Source organism: Neodiprion virginianus, chromosome 4 (assembly GCF_021901495.1).
Source record: "Neodiprion virginianus isolate iyNeoVirg1 chromosome 4, iyNeoVirg1.1, whole genome shotgun sequence".
Lineage (NCBI taxonomy): Eukaryota > Metazoa > Arthropoda > Insecta > Hymenoptera > Diprionidae > Neodiprion > Neodiprion virginianus.
This window is the reverse complement of record NC_060880.1, coordinates 9,968,825-9,977,805: the sequence shown is the minus strand read 5'-3', so window position 1 is coordinate 9,977,805 and position 8,981 is coordinate 9,968,825.

The following is an 8,981-nucleotide window of genomic DNA, read 5'->3' as shown; positions in this document are numbered from 1 at the left end:
CTTGCTTTTCCTCGTTCATATTCCAACGCTATTAGTCTGGTGTCCAATTTGGAAATGATTTCCGCGTTTCGAATCGACAAGTCTCTGCCTGTTTTAAAGTCTGTGTAGAAGGTATCCAAGGCTTTCTCCGTGGTGATCTCCAAAGCTTTGATCATTTGATCGAGGTTGTCGATTCGTTTTTGCAGCACGCTGAATTTTCGTCTCAAGGTTTTTAAAGTTACAGCATTGTTCGGCTCTGCGGGATCTGCGACGTTGCACAGTCTCTTGTTCCGTATATCGTAATGCCCGTCCGCTGTTATTTGAAACCCGACACCCGGAGGACCGCGAGTGTTCGCAGTCGTGTTTTTATTCAGCTGACGTCCAAACACGTCGACGCTCATCTCGGTAATGAATGCAAAAATGACGGGAGCTGCTTAATAAATGATTCCTGCTTCGCGTAGCTCTTCGATAATGGAGATTATTTCGTTATTGTGACTCGGATTTCCCGCTGCCTGAGATGCCAGGAGTAAACGAAGACGCTCCACCAACTCGTTTGGATCATCCCAGAAGACGTATTCCGTTTCAACACCTTGTCGAGTGATCATAGCTTGCGGAAGTAGACCTTTACCCTTTCGGCGAGGTGACGGAGAATAATCCATTAAGTCGGCAATGACATTTCTAAATTTGTAACTGTTATCGTTTCGAACAGCCCCGTCGGATGAGTAATACTTCTTATGCGCGTTCGTTGCGAGGATTATGTTTTTAAAATTTTCCCGATCTCCGGCGCTCACAGAAGAACCGTCGGGCTTCTTTTTGAACAAAAGTTCCAGCAAACCCTTCGTTTTCGGGTAACGCGTGTCGCCAATACGAACGTAGTCACTCTCAAAAGATATCAACGAATCACCGATCATCGGTCCGTTTGAGAGGTTGCGTACACCGTACACGTTGTCCAATTCGCCTTTTGTCTTCGCATCTCTCATCAGTGCAAAATACTCGTCCTCGACCGGTGTTTCTACGACTGTTTCATCCCCCGCCGAAGCAAAGGAATCGTCCATTTCCGAGACAGTTTCATTTTTCGTTTCATTTTTCATCTCCTTTATTTCTTCTTTAATTTCTTCCACCTCTTGTTTGACAGGTTTGGTGTCTTTTGTAACATTCACCAGTTCTTGCAACGGAGTCACTACTGGTTTGAAAACGTCACTCAATTTCTGAGTCGTAGCTTCCCTGCCCGACTTGAGCAATCTGTGTTTTCGACGGATCGCAGCACTTGCTTGAGCGATCTGATGTAGGACATCTTTTTGCTTGGAAATCTCAGAGCTCTGCATGTTGACGCAACTGAGTCTGCAGCGCTACTGCGTCTCTCGCTCGAAAACGGTAAATTTTATTCCTTTTCCAGGCTAACAAAAGAATCGAATCCCCTCCTGTATCGTCCTTCGTTGAGCTCACTGTCTTTGTCGATCACCAGAAACCCGTACTTCTCACCGTTCCGGCATGCAGAGCACACACTTTTAAACTCTGTGTAAGACATATCGGTGTTCACATGGTCGTTGTATACGTGTCTCAGGTTCATATCGTCTTGTTTGAATAACACGAGTAAGTTTACGTTGTCGCGCACGAGATGTTTGGGAATACGCGCGTACGTCTGACAGAGATAGAAACAGTCAACGTCGTGATGTCTACCCATGCAAAAGTAGGCTCTAATATTGTCCTGCTTCTCGCACGCTACATCGTCAAATATGATTATTGAGTTGGGCCGTGCTTCTTCCGGTGGAATCACTTGCTCACGCTCGGTAAACGCAAAATACTCCGTATTCTCAACATGGTCCAGCAATTGCTTCAACAATCGGTATTTAGGTTGGTTGAGAGATTTCGAGTAGATGTAGATATTTTCAAATCTGAGTCCGTTGGGATGGGTTATAAGTGTGAGCAACGCATTAGTTTTACCACAATTCGACGGTCCACAGAATATCGCACGTACACTGTTCGGGAGTAATTCACCGTGCCGTTTGTGCTTTTCGACATTTTGCTCCGAAAGTTTGTCAAAATTCATCACGGGAAGCTTGGTAGGTTGTTTCTCAAACCGCATCTCGGACATGACTGATCGGATTTGCTATAAATAACCCGTTTTAAAGCACTTTTCTTCAGTCAACGCACGAACATGATCGCGTACAGAGGTAAACGAAGCAGCAGCAGGCGGCAACATCGTGGCAAGGGTCGGGTGAATAGAATCATCAACAAACTTCCGATCGAGTTGCATGTTCCCGGTTACCAATACTGCGGTCCCGGTACGAAGTTGACGAAAAGACTCGCGAGAGGCGATTCCGGTATCAACCCTCTCGATGCAGCGTGTAAGGAACACGATATAGCGTATTCGAAAAATCGTGAGAACCTTGAGGTTAGAAACGAGGCTGATAGGGTGTTGGCTGAGAAAGCTTGGAAACGGGTTCTCGCAAAGGACGCAAATTTTGGTGAGAAGGCAGCCGCTTGGGCAGTAGCTAATACAATGAAAGTAAAATCAAAACTCGGAATGGGAATGCGAAAGTCAAAAAATGTGACCTTGAGAAAAATTGTAAATGCTGCAAAACGTTCTATGGTTCCAAGCAACGATGCAAAAGTAGCTATCGAATCTGCGCTGAAGGGAGCTGAGAACGCCGTTAAAAAAGCGGGTGGTAAATGTAAAGTGCGAACACCTCGCGTCCTACCGGTACCTTCAAAAGTCGGTGGTTTTCTACCGTTTCTGATTCCTATTTTTGCCGGTCTCAGCGCTATGGGTGCGTTAGCCGGTGGTGCGGCCGGTATAGCAAAAGCTGTGAACGATGCGAGCGCGGCTAAACGAGAATTGGAGGAAAGCAAACGACACAACAAAACTATGGAAGCTATCGCGTTGGGCAAAGGGCTTCATATGAAACCGTACAAAACAGGTCTTGGTCTCCATCTTTCAAAAAACTAGATGCGATGCTACCACGTCGAGCGTTGACTGATTGGGACTTGTTGAAATATGCAAAAATCTTGAGGGTTCCGCATTTCCGCGGTGTTTTCATGCGAAACGAAATGCCCGGAAACGGTCTACGAAAAAACGAGTCAGCTATAATCAACCTTGACGACAAAGACGGTCCGGGAACACACTGGGTTGCGTACAAGAAACGCGACAATAATATCGATTACTTTGACAGTTTCGGCAACCTTCAACCACCCTCGGACCTCATAAAATACCTCGGCGTTGGTAGCGTCAAATACTATCATGAGAGGTACCAGGATTACGATACATTTGAATGCGGACACTTGTGTCTGAAATTTCTAAGTGGCGAGCTATATAAACATGGTGCGTGATTCGTCAAAGTCAGTCTACCACTCGCAGTCATGGATGATTCGTTAACGTTAACGATTTCGGGAACCTCTTCGATACTCGAGGCACAATATTTCCCACCGATCGAACTTGCTCGTGATAAAAGTGATGCTCTTGGCTTGGTAGAATTGTTAACCTTTAATTCGATTCCCAACGTTGATGTCGGTCACAATAAAATTTACGTAGCTGACAAAGTGATCACCATACCTACCGGCAGCTACGAGATCGAGGACATAGAGAAGTATCTTCAAAACGTGCTAAGAAATACAGATATCAGGCTCGCCATCAAACCCAACAATAATACATTACGCAGCGAAATCACATGCAACCACACGATTAACTTTGAGCCGAATGATTCCATTGCTCAACTTTTGGGATTTACACCACGTGTATTGGAGGTTGACAAAACTCACGAATCGGACGTGCCTGTAACTATACTCAAGGTCAACGCGTTGCGAGTCGAGTGTAGCATTACAACGGGCGCCTACGTCAATGGACACAAAATACACACTATTCACGAGTTTTTCCCGACCGTCCCACCAGGATATAAGATCGTGGAAGTACCGTCGCACGTCATTTACCTTCCGATCACCGTCAAGACCATAGATCACGTTCAGCTCCGGTTAGTGGATCAAGACGGAGACCTGGTTAATTTTCGTGGAGAAGTTATTACTGTGAGACTACACATCAAATCGCAATAAACGATGGGAATTGTATATAACAGACTGTCAAAGAGTAGGTATATCAGTAAGTCGACATGCCCCGATCAAGTCAGTCGTCGTTCGATTCCCGAACCGCTAACACCTCGAAACGTGGAGTTCCTGATAGCTCTGGGTCTGAAACTGACACCTTTTGGAAGAGGAATTTCCGACAAATAAAAATCCGATTTTGCTTTTTTATCATCTGCTACGTGCCATGGAGGAGGAAATCTTGAGCATTCAAACACCAGTCGTCTTTGACGAATCCGTTGCGCATTACGAGATTCACGCTCACAAACCTTACGCATCGTCAACTTTCAACAACAGCGATGAAATTCGAATCACCGTTCAGCATCAGGATTTATGCATATTACCCAGCAAAAGTTCGGTACATATCCACGGACGACTCCTCAAACCTGATGGTACAGCTACTGTGAACACACAGCTCGTAAACAACGCCATTTGTCATCTGTTTGAAGAAATTCGCTACGAAATTAACGCAGTTGAGGTTGATAGAAGCAAGAACGTTGGCTTGACAAGTCTCATGAAGGGTTACGCTTCCCTGCACCCTGGTCAGACTTGGCTGATGGAGAACGCTGGATGGCTCGATGTAGAAGAGAAGAAAAAATTAACCGATGCCGATGGTAACTTTGACGTACTGATACCGCTCAGCATGATATTGGGTTTCGCCGAAGACTACCGCAAGATCGTTGTCAACGCTAAACATGAGTTAATTTTGACGAGATCAAAAACTGACGTCAACGCAATCATGCAGACTCAGGAGGAGGAATTCAAAATCACGATCAATGCAGTGGAATGGCTAATACCGTATACGAAACTCGCGGATCAGAAAAAAGTTGACCTACTAAATTTCATTCAGAGAGATCCGCCTGTTTCGATGAGCTTCCGCAGTTGGGAATTGTACGAATATCCCTTACTTCCCACAACATCGAAACACGTTTGGACTGTGAAAACTTTCACTCAGCTTGAAAAACCTCGGTACGTCATTTTGAGTTTCCAAACAAGTTGAAAGAACAAGACCGGCAAGAACGCAAGTCATTTCGATCATTGCAATATCACGGACGTCAAGCTATTCTTAAACTCTCAATCTTATCCGTACGGTAACCTGAACCTCAACATGAGTCGTAATCTCTACGCGCTCCTGTACGAGATGTACGCAAACTTCCAAGCTACCTACTACGACAAGAACCCCGAGCCGTTGCTGACAAAGAGTGAATTCCTTCGAGACGTCCCCTTATTCGTTATCGACTGTTCGAAACAAAACGAGTCTTTGAAGTACGGACCTGTCGACATCCGTCTTGAATTTGAAGCTAAAGCCAACTTTCCCGCTGAAACATCGGCGTACTGCTTGATCGTTCACGATCGTATTGTCGAATACAACCCGCTCAGTGGTGGGGTGAAAAAGTTAGTATAAAAGCTGACCCGTTTCCACCATCTCGCACAGTTCAAAGATGGAGCTCATCGTTGACGTACAAGGCTTTCGTAGACCTCTCAACAACACCTTCACATTAAAAGAATTGGCTGTAATTTCAATCTACTCGGAAGCATCTCCATCAGTGTTTTTCTTCAAGCCACCTTACAAATGGAATTTACTGGACGTCAAATACAAAAGCCAAAATTCTTGGTTAGAACGCGATTTTCACGGCTTACGTTGGAGCTGTGGAACCATACCTTTTGAGGAAGTTGAGCGGACCATTCAAGACAGGCTGTGCAAAGCTCAAACCGTGTACGTAAAAGGAGAAGAAAAACGAGATTGGTTGCTCAAAATCGTTCCGAAAGTTCAAATCATCGATATGTTGGACTTTGACTGCCCGTCGCTTGAAACCCTGCAAAAAACTTCAGCTCTGAGATGCGACCTTCACACAATACCCAACGCAATCTGTGCAGCACGAAACGTTTGCATACTCCAGAATTGGCTACAAAATCATCGTACTGTCCGGATGGCGAGGCTGTACGATTTGTGTTACTGCGCAGAAGCGTCTACAAGAACGGTCACACATTCCTGGCGAATATATCACCCTGGTCATGACACTGTTGAATAGAATTATTGTACTATTTTTTGTGAAGTAATTGTCAACCGTACTCTAAAAATTGTACTCAATAAAACTTTTAAAGAATATTCACGAAATAATTTTATACCTTCACCTTAGCTCTTAAGAGAGAATTTTTTTCAGAAGCTTATGTAAGATTCGACCTTGCTCTCCATCCTTGACCGAGCTGTACTCAAACCGAGTTTTGCATTCCTAGAGCGATAGTAACCCAACACCGCAGGCTCTGTACCGCGGCTATCGGCCGACCTTGCACTCCGGTCTGAACCCGTCCAAATACTCATCGTAGAGTTCACATGACGCAGCTCGAAACCCTCCGTCGTTGCTTAGTGGTGTTCGGACATTTTCTTAGATTTTGAGACTTAATTCTAGATACAAAACGTACGTAGGATTAAAGGTATACAATGAAAAAATATTCATAATTTCAATCTTTTTGTTTATTAAACGTAAGACTTACACAGAACATTGTTTGAATATTATACGTATACAAATTCGAGTTGACTGTAGGGTCCGCCAAGATAGCGTATATGCAACCGTATCTCCTTACTGGCTGCTGTCACCTTCTGGAACAAATCTTCATTTTCGTGGAGGGCTTTGTTCAGTCGGTTGGGCAGAAAAATCGTGAAAGCGTCATCTAAGTCCAGAACGATTTTGTCTCCAAATTTCGTTTTGACTCGACGAACACCGCTGACTCTGTATTCGAAGTAGGCTTCAAGATCCGAAACTTTTTTCAACGGCAGAAACGTCTCCAGCCGCGCGATTTCGTTCAGTTTTGAGAAGTCCATTGTCGTTACTGTCCAGTTGTAGGTGCTCGAAATCTCTTGTCAGTTGATTGAGGTCGGATCTGATTTTCAGGAGATGTTTTACTTCTCCGATATTCTTGAGGAGCAGTTCTAATCGTTTCTTCAACTCACGTTGTTCCAGAGCACTTCTCATTTGCAAGAAGAACAGCTTCAGACTGACGATGAAGTTTTCACTTTTCGTTTATATAACGTTCCCCCACCACATAATTTGATGGAGGGTAAGGAATGTCACGGGACTGATATCAAATACGTATGCGCGCGCACCTGACAAGTTTCGACTTGACGGTGAGCGGCACGCGGTCAAAGGATTCCGGTGCGACGTTGAGACAAACAATTCTCGGAACCATTAATTTTGGAATGTCACGTGGTTGATAAGGTGAGAAAGGAATGTGAGGTGGTTGACGTTACACGTCAGCAGTCCTACCGTGGGAAAGGAATTCGGAGTGGTTCATGTTACACATCAGCAGTCCTATCGTGGGACAGGCGAGCACTACAGACCTTCGGTCGGTAAGATTGTCGGTAAAACAGCACGATTCTGACCCTTGATCGATACAACTGTCGGTAAGATTGTCGGTAAAACAGCACGATTTTGACCCTCGATCGATACAACTGTCGGTAAGGTTGCACGGTTTTGACCTTCGGTACGTCAGACTGTGACGTCATCGCGGAAAAGGGTTTGAGTCTGGGCTACGCGGAGCGGCGCGGTCGGTAAAGAAGGTGTTTGGACGCAGAACCCCCCTTGCTCATCTACTTAAATTTCTCGAACTACATGATATCAAATGATCCATCACTATACCTATTACTTTATGTTTACTGTAATAAGTTACGAATAGCTCTAATAAATATTTTAATTCTATACTATAAGTATTGTTACCTATTTTCCTGTGCACTCAATCGCGTAGGAATTCTGAAAGCTTTCTGGAAGAATTCTACACTATTACGTGGTAGTCAAATTCCATTAATAATAATAAAAGGATCGCATGGATAAATAAATGAAAAGGTGTAACGAGCTGAAGTCGTTATCAGAAAATTTATACAAATTTTACGCGATAAATATAGTGTATGTGGTATACTCCATCTGATAATAATGTAGTTGCATATCAGTGCCCAAGAGTAAACGCCTGAACCGGAAATTCATCTTATGGATCGACGAATGGATGATAATTGCGACTACAGTATCAGTATGCATTTACATCTTAGAGCGTACTCCAGATTATAAAAAATTTATTCAATCTCTAAGTTGTTGAACGAAATTAAAACTCTATTTCGAGCTAATCGATGTTAAAGTTATCATGTTCAGTCATTGCGGGCACGCATTGTCGATTTAATTCGTGCGCTGATTGGCCTGGTGTCACCTTTTAAGCCTGCCCATTGATCAGCTGATATTTTATTCAGGCGGCAATTGGTCACTGGTTAAATGAAGAATGTCGATAGCCGCAATTGCAAGTTATATCACTCTGCGAAAAAGATATCTAAATTTCAAAATTGACAATGCAACTGGTTGTCGTTAATGTTGTGACCTGAGATACGAAAGGACAGGCAGTTTGATTCAGTGACATCAATGTGAACATGACTTTGAATTTACCGTGTTTTATAGCGGATCAACAGAATAAACGATGTTGCTGCTTGTGGAATATGTGAAAGCGATCTAACAATAAGTTTATAATAGGTATGCTGCACATTATTTGGATCAAAATATATCTGTTCACTTCGGCAAATGATTGAGACTGCTCGAATTGCACTGCTATTCTGATTGCATGATTTGCATTGTGATTAATTTATACAACACCCTCGACAGATGAGTGCTATTAATTTTATATTACGATATGGGCTTGTTGAATTCTAAAAGTGCCAATTGGCAGCTTGAGGTTAGTGGCTGAATTTAACATGTGGTCATAAATTATTGATACAGAAAATTAATCAACGTGGGCTTTTTATTACAAAAATAAAACGAGCCAAATTAATCGGTAATCCAATCTTAAAAATTTTATCAGCTGATTATTATTGACATGGCAGAGTTTACTCAAAAGTGAGATAGAAGAAGAAAGAGAGAGAGAGAGAGAGAGAGAGAGAGAGAGAGAGAGAG